Genomic DNA, 7,836 nt, shown 5'->3' with positions numbered 1-7,836 from the left:
TCCAATTTTTTCCAACTTTCCATTATTTTTTAATTGATTAATTAACTATTAATTCATCAATTAGCATATAAATTAAATAACTATATATTAAACCGTATTTAATATACAATTAATTAAATATCATATATTTATACTAGCCTCCATTCTCTATCATTTGTTAATTTATTAACCATTCTTTAATCAATTACCATACAAATTAAATAACTATATAATAAATCATATTTAATATAGGATTAATTAATTAGCATATAAATATCAAATAATTATATGCACACATCTCTCTTATACTATAATTCTATATAAATCAAATTTATATAAATTTAATATTTGAATCTCATTCAAATCTCTCTCTCTTATTTAGTTTGGATTATAGATCATATTTATAATTAACCATATTCTATAATGTATTAGAATACATTATATATTAATCATATTAATATAGAATTCCTTTAAGTAATTCGAACAATTCAAATCATTCCTCATTATTATCTTTACTGAGCTAACAGGGGGACTTTAGGGACCTATAGATTAGAAGCTCCAATGATATGAGATTAATTAATTAAATTAATTAATGTTCATTAACTACTGGTCACTCCACTAAAGACCGGTGGCTACACTCTTGGCACTGTATATATATTTTTTGTGTCCATGGATATAACCAATCAATAGTGAATTGACCCTTCACAAATGGCTCATAACTACAATTGGGTCAAAATACTATGTTACCCCTATAGTTACATCTAACTCCTCGAGAACCACTTATTCCTCTAATGAACAAACAGTTTATAGTCCAACTATAAACTAATACCTCTCAGGCTAGTGAGAGGTTGAGGTCCCATTGTTCAAAACCTAGAATCAGTTTTAAGGGAATAATTTATCTACTTTCTTTATGATCGGGAATGAGTGAACTCCCTCTTGTGTAGGTGTGTTCCCAACTCCATATTCGAAGAAATCCCCAAAATGGTAGGCTTGTTGAAACAGCTATCTTGGCCATTTTCACCCATACAGATCAAAGGATTATCTTCAACAGGAGTTCACAACTCACTCAGGATTAAGGTCAAGTCACCTATGGTCATCCTAGTGAAATATTGGTTTCTTCAAGTAACGGTATTATAAAGAGAAACCAATCATTTTACAATCTAGTCTTGTATAAACTCTTTATACAAATACCTCCATTTATATATCTTCACATGAACAATATGGCTTATATTGTCTGTAACAAATGGGTCATATCCGCAGTGTTACCAGGATAAGGTACCCAACCTTATCCATTTACTACAAAACTTTTAGGTTATAACTTGAACATGAACCACTTGTATGTCTACTATATAATGCTTAAGTGACATCATATAATCTTAAGGAGTTAGTTGTAATTACAGGGGTAAAACGATAATTTATGAAAGGTCTAGTTCATAGTAGACTATAACTAATTGTTCATTAGAGGAACAAGTGGTACTTAAGGAGTTAGATGTAACTACAGGGGTAAAACGATAATTTGATCCAGCCGTAGTTACGAGCAATTTGTGAAGGGTCAATTACTGTTGATTGGTTATATCCATGGATACAGAAATATATCTATAGTGCAAAGAGTGCAACTGTCGATCTTTAGTGGAATGTCCAATAGTTAATGAATATTGATAAGAACAAAAAGAATGTTTTCTTTTTTGTTGAACAAGAAAAAAAGCTCTCTGCAAAATTATTCTTTCCTAGAGCTCTCCCAAATTTTATTTTTCCCTACCAAAATTGAAGAGCCCACACTTCCTTCGATTTTTATCTAGAGAATAGCAAGGAAAATCAAAGTGTTGGTGTCCTTGTGTTCTCTGTTCGTTGAATTTAAAGAAGGCTTTCAAGGTTCACGAGTTCCAACAAATAAAGGAGATTTTGAAGGCAAGACGGTCTTCAAAGGTATAATTTGATTTTTCCCTTTAATCTCTCTTAAAGCATGTTGTAATTTAGATGTTTATCTTGTATTGTTCTTAGTTATTTCTCTGCATTTTGGAATTTTTGAATATAGTGGCACGACGTTCACGTGCTTCTCTAAAAGAATTCCATTCCTTTAAAAATAGCTATCAATACAGACCTTGGTTGAGCTTTTTTGGTACCCTTCATTCAACAACGAAAGATTCACCTACATTAAACCACAACAAGAAGGCTAATCATAATTCAAATCAGAACACACCTAGGTATAATGATATGCCAAGTTCCAAGGAAGATAGTTTAATGAATTCTCAAAATAATCCCAACCTCGACAATTAAAGAAGCTCTCTGAATAAGCCAAATCCTCTTATTGCTTCTTTTGATCTCAATAAGTTGATTGAAGATACTTTTATAACACCTTCTCTAGATGCCATAATTGAAACAAATTTAAATCTAGGTGACACATATAAAATAGTACACAAAAAAACCTCTTCAGATGAAACCACCAAAGAAGACTCAACAAGACCTTCCGGCATCAATTCATCCAGTAAAAAGCTTAAAAACTAGAAAAAGAGAGAGATTAAAAAAAAAAAAAAAAAAGTCTTCCAATATCAGTGCCAATATCCCCAGGAATCTTCAAAAGAAAAGAGTTATCAACCACATTTAGAGATTCAAAAAAACCTCGACTGAAAACTTCTAATGATGGTAACTTCTCTAACACACTAACACATTTGGCATAGGGTGGTCTCCAGCCCTACTAGCAGCCATGAAAAAACTATATTGGAATGCTCTAGGTATAGGGAATCCTCAAGCATTTCGTTCTTTATATTTCTTGGTACGACAAAAACAAAATGTGGTAATTATTGGGATGTATGCCCTAAAGCCTCGTAGCTATATGTTGGTTGACTCAATGGTTGATTAGTTTTTATGTAACTTGTGCTATAATCCATTAAAATAAGATTTAAGGTTATCGAATATAACGTAAACATGTATGTAGAGATATACAGATGGATCATGTTTAAATGGTCTATAGTTTATGGATAAGGTTGGGTGTCTTATCTTGGTAACATTACTGATATGACCCACTTTGTAGATGTTACAATTGTTGTAAAGTATTACAAATGATTTGATCCTAATCATTAATGTGAAGACATGTATGTGGGGCTATCCTATACAAAGAGTTTGTATAAGATCGGACCACGAAATGTTGAGTCTCTCTTTATAACGTCGTTGCTAGAAGAGACTTACATTTCACCAGGATGACCATAGGTGACTTGACCTTAATCCTGTGTGAGTTGTGTAATCTAACCTATTAGGGTGGTTCTTTGATCTGTATGGGTGAGAGTGACCAGATTCGCCGACTCAATATGCTTACCATTTTAGGGATTCGTTTAATTGAGGAGTTCAGAACACAACTATACAAGAAGGAATTCATTCATTCCCTATTGTAAGGGTAAGTAAATAAATTGCTCCTTAAGGACTAATTTCGGGGCTTGAACAATGAGGCATCTCACACCTCTCCTAGCTCGAGAGGGGTCTAGTCATAGTTGGATGACTAATTATTCACTAGAGAGATTAGTGGTACTTAAAGAGTTAGATGTAACTACAAAGGTAAAACGGTTATTTGACGCGATTGTACTTGCGAGCAATTTGTGAAGGGTCAACGCACTGTCGATTGGTTATATCCAATGGACACATAAATATATCTATAGCACGAAGAGTGTAACAGTTGGATTTTAGTGGAGCGAGCGAAAATTAATGAAGGTTGATTAAGTTATTAAAAGAGTTAATTAATCAAGTATCATTGGAGCTTCAATCTATAGGTCCATAAGGTCTCATCGTTAGCTCAATAAGAACTAATGAGAATCAAATTAATTTTGGTTTAATTTGAATTATTCAAATTGATTAAAGGAAATTAATTGTATAAGATACAATTAAATAATGTAGATACATTATAAAGTATAATGCATGGTAATATATTATATAATTTATTGAGGGATATATACGTTTGAATATGATTCCAATATTTATTATATGAATGAGATTTATATAAAACTATATGTTAAAATTTAATGTGAATATGATACATATTAAATTTATATAGTTTTATAAGAGAGATGAATATTTCAATATGATTCAAATATTAATTATGTGAATATGATTCATATAGAAACTATGTGTGAAAGTTAATGTGAATGTGATTCCTAGTATATATATATATATATATATATATAGTTTTATGAGATAGATAATTATTTGAATGTGATTCAAATATTATTTATATAAATGTGATTCATATAAACTATAGGTTAAAATTATTATGAATATGATTCATACTAATATCATAGGTTATTTGAGAGGATAATAAACTATAGGTTATGTTATATGTGATATAATATAAACTATAGGTTATATGTTATATATGATAGAATATATAGTTTAAATATATATTAAAGTTGTTAATATATATTCAATTCAAATTTTGAATTTGAATTTGAATTTAATTATTCTCTCAAATTAATAAAAATAAAGGGGATACTTTGAAATTGAAAAATATTTCCAAATTTGAAGGATGCTTAACTACTAGAAGTAGAGGAACAAAAGGTGGCATTTGTCTACTTTGGAAGGCAAATACTACTGTAAATATACTTTCCTATTCACAAAATTATATTGATTCTACCATAGATTGGAATGGTATTAATTGGAGATTTACGGGAGTTTATGGTTTTTCTGAAACTCATAAAAAACATCTTACATGAGATCTTTTGAGAAACCTCTATAACTCAAATAACTTTTCATGGTTGTTAGTGGTGATTTCAATGACATTTTATGGGACCACGAAAAATTTGGGGTCCTCTCAGAGAAAAACCATTAATGGAAGGTTTTCATATAATTCTTAATGACTGTGAACTCAAACACTTTCCGAAAGAAGGTCGCCCAAATAGCAACTCAAAGTCGTGCATGGTTTTACGGTGTGAACTCTTAGAGACATGAGAGCTAGAAATAATATATCTCATATATTATTAATCTCCCATTGAAATGTTCTATTTTATATAAATGGGTACTGACTGGGTTATTAACCGGCTAATTTTAAACAACCTAAGTCTAAGTAATTTTTCCTAGTATAAATCTTATACCGGGACTTAACCTATAATGTCTAGGTGATAAACCAATTTTATTACCTTACATCACTCACGCATGCTCATAAAACTAGGGTATTTGACTTGGCGCTAGTTTGATCTCCAGGTAGGAAGTTTCCATTAACCGTTTTTTATTATGAGTTTTGGCTATTCTAAACATCTCAGTATTTAGACAAATTTTGCTTTAGTTTGTCTTAACTTATAGAAGTTGTTTTCAAGTATAAAAGAGCAAATTTGAATACCTTTTCTGAAAATGAACGCTTCATTAATTTCAAAAGATATTTTATACATTTTTTCTAATATACATGTGATAGATATTAAATTCCGTCTCATTTTAGGAGCATACAAAACATTTTTAAGTATGATATATCTATCGTTGAAAAAAAAATTCAAGTCTCCCAGTGCTTCGGCCAAGACAACCTCTCCTGTTCCAACCTTGAGGGTGATCGTGCCTTCTTCAAGCTTTTTTCAGGAACTAGTTTCCTGAAAAGAGAAGCAAATATGATTAGTGGCTCCTAAATCCAATATTCAGGTTGAGGTATCATACTCCACTAAACATATTTCAACAACTAGTAAATCATATTTACCTTGTGCTTCTTTTTCTACTTTTTTCTCAGTAAGGTATTTCGGGCAGTTCCTCTTTCAGTGCCCGTTTTGGTTGCAATGGAAACATTTTCCTTTTTCTGCAATTTTCTTTCCTTTGTTTTTCATGGGAGTCTTCCCCTTACCCTTCTTTTTCATTTGAACATTTTTGTTCTTTGAAGGTCCAGCTTTAGTTTTAGAGGACGATCCTTTTAAAACTTTCTTTGTGGTGACAACATTTGCCTCCACTTCTTTCCTCTTAGACTTTGTAAGAGTTTAAAAATGCTGGAGCTCGTTAAAAAGGGTTGTCAGATTAAACTCTATCTTATTCAAAGAAGCATTCATATGAAAAGGTATGAAGCTCTTCGGAAGAGACTCCATAATAAAGGTAACCAGATTTTCTTCGTCGATGGTGCCACCATTTACTTCAGCAATATTGAAGTGGACCATCAAGTCCAGGACATGTTCTCTAATAGAGGTCCCTTCCTTCATACGCTTATTGTAAATGTACTTAATTGCCTTGTGTCTTAGGATTGATGACGGTTGCCCAAACATCTCTTTTAATGAATCCATCATAGACTTAGCAATGCCTAAGGATCTGTATTTTTTCACCAATACATCAGTCATGCTGGCAAGAATATAGACATGGGCTTTATCATTAGCCTTAACCCATCGATCATAAGCATCCCGACTAGTTCGGCTAGCATTCGAGGTAGGGGCCTGAGGACATTCCTAAGTTAAGACAAATCTCAGGTCATCTATTACTAGTATTGTATTCAGATTTGTTTTCCATGTTGAGTAGTTGTCGCCGTTAAGTTTTTCAGAAGCTAATAGTTGAACTAAAGAGCTAGTCATGCTGAAAAGAAAAACATATCCTTTTTAGTAAAAAAACATTAATCTTTAAAATCCAATCAAGTTTAGCAAAAAATAATATACCCATCATTATTATATTTGCAACGATATTTTAACGGTTTAGAATAACCTTCACCGAGGGGTGATCGACTATTCCTCCGTTGAACCAAGACTACTTTGGTTAAGAATTTACTAACACTTGGTAATTCTCGTAAGTGTGACCTTCTATTTTCAGACCTCAAAAATCAGAAGCATTATGCTCCCGAAGTTGGAAAGACAAGTATGAAAACGGACCTTAGAGACCCTATCAATTTCTAGAGTTCGCGGAGTTCCGAATCCTATAATACAACCCTCCGATTGGTAAGGTCGCTCCATGGCAGACATGCAGGAGCATTATAGGAATCTCACGATGCGACCTAATGGAAGAGACTATAGGATATGTTGACACACTTCCTTCTCTCACTTACTATGAACAACTTCTTCTATTCACCTTGGTATTGACTCATGCAAACACTCTCCAAATGGAGTCCGCTCCCAGGGTGGCCCAAAGCCAAGCATGAATCTCACGGTGTGAACTCTTAGGGACGCTAGAGCTAAAAGTACATTACTTCTCTCCAGTTGAAGTGTTCTAGACGATTAGGGTATAAAATACTTAGCTATACATTTCGGCTAACTTAAATATATCCTAAGTCTCGGTGATTCATCTGAGTATAACTTTTATACTGGATTTTTATCCTACGATGTCTAGGTGATAAACAAATTTTATTACCTCACACCGCTCACACATGCTCATAAAACCGGTTTAACCTAACTCGGACGCTGGCTCGATCTCCAGGTAGTAGGTGTTCCGTGAACCGTTAACTTAAAAACTTTCAACCTTAGTCATTTTATCTGACTTTTTGCTAAGATCTTGTCGGGTGAGTATTCTTGTAACTTTGGTTTTACAAGATATCAACCTATTTTCTATGAAAATTGGGATTGTATAACTTTTATACTGGATTTTTATCCTACGATGTCTAGGTGATAAACAAATTTTATTACCTCACACCGCTCACACATGCTCATAAAACCGGTTTAACCTAACTCGGACGCTGGCTCGATCTCCAGGTAGTAGGTGTTCCGTGAACCGTTAACTTAAAAACTTTCAACCTTAGTCATTTTATCTGACTTTTTGCTAAGATCTTGTCGGGTGAGTATTCTTGTAACTTTGGTTTTACAAGATATCAACCTATTTTCTATGAAAATTGGGATTGCTCGATGGTTAACCCTAAGTGAGCATTCATCTTACCTTTATTATAGATTTTAGAAGTCTAGGTTATTCTATAACAACTATAACATAAACTAT

This window comes from Benincasa hispida, chromosome 11 (genome assembly GCF_027475165.1).
Source record: "Benincasa hispida cultivar pf3 chromosome 11, pf3_genome.v1.1, whole genome shotgun sequence".
NCBI lineage: Eukaryota > Viridiplantae > Streptophyta > Magnoliopsida > Cucurbitales > Cucurbitaceae > Benincasa > Benincasa hispida.
The sequence above is the reverse complement of the archived record's forward strand: the minus strand, read 5'-3'. Positions refer to the sequence as shown.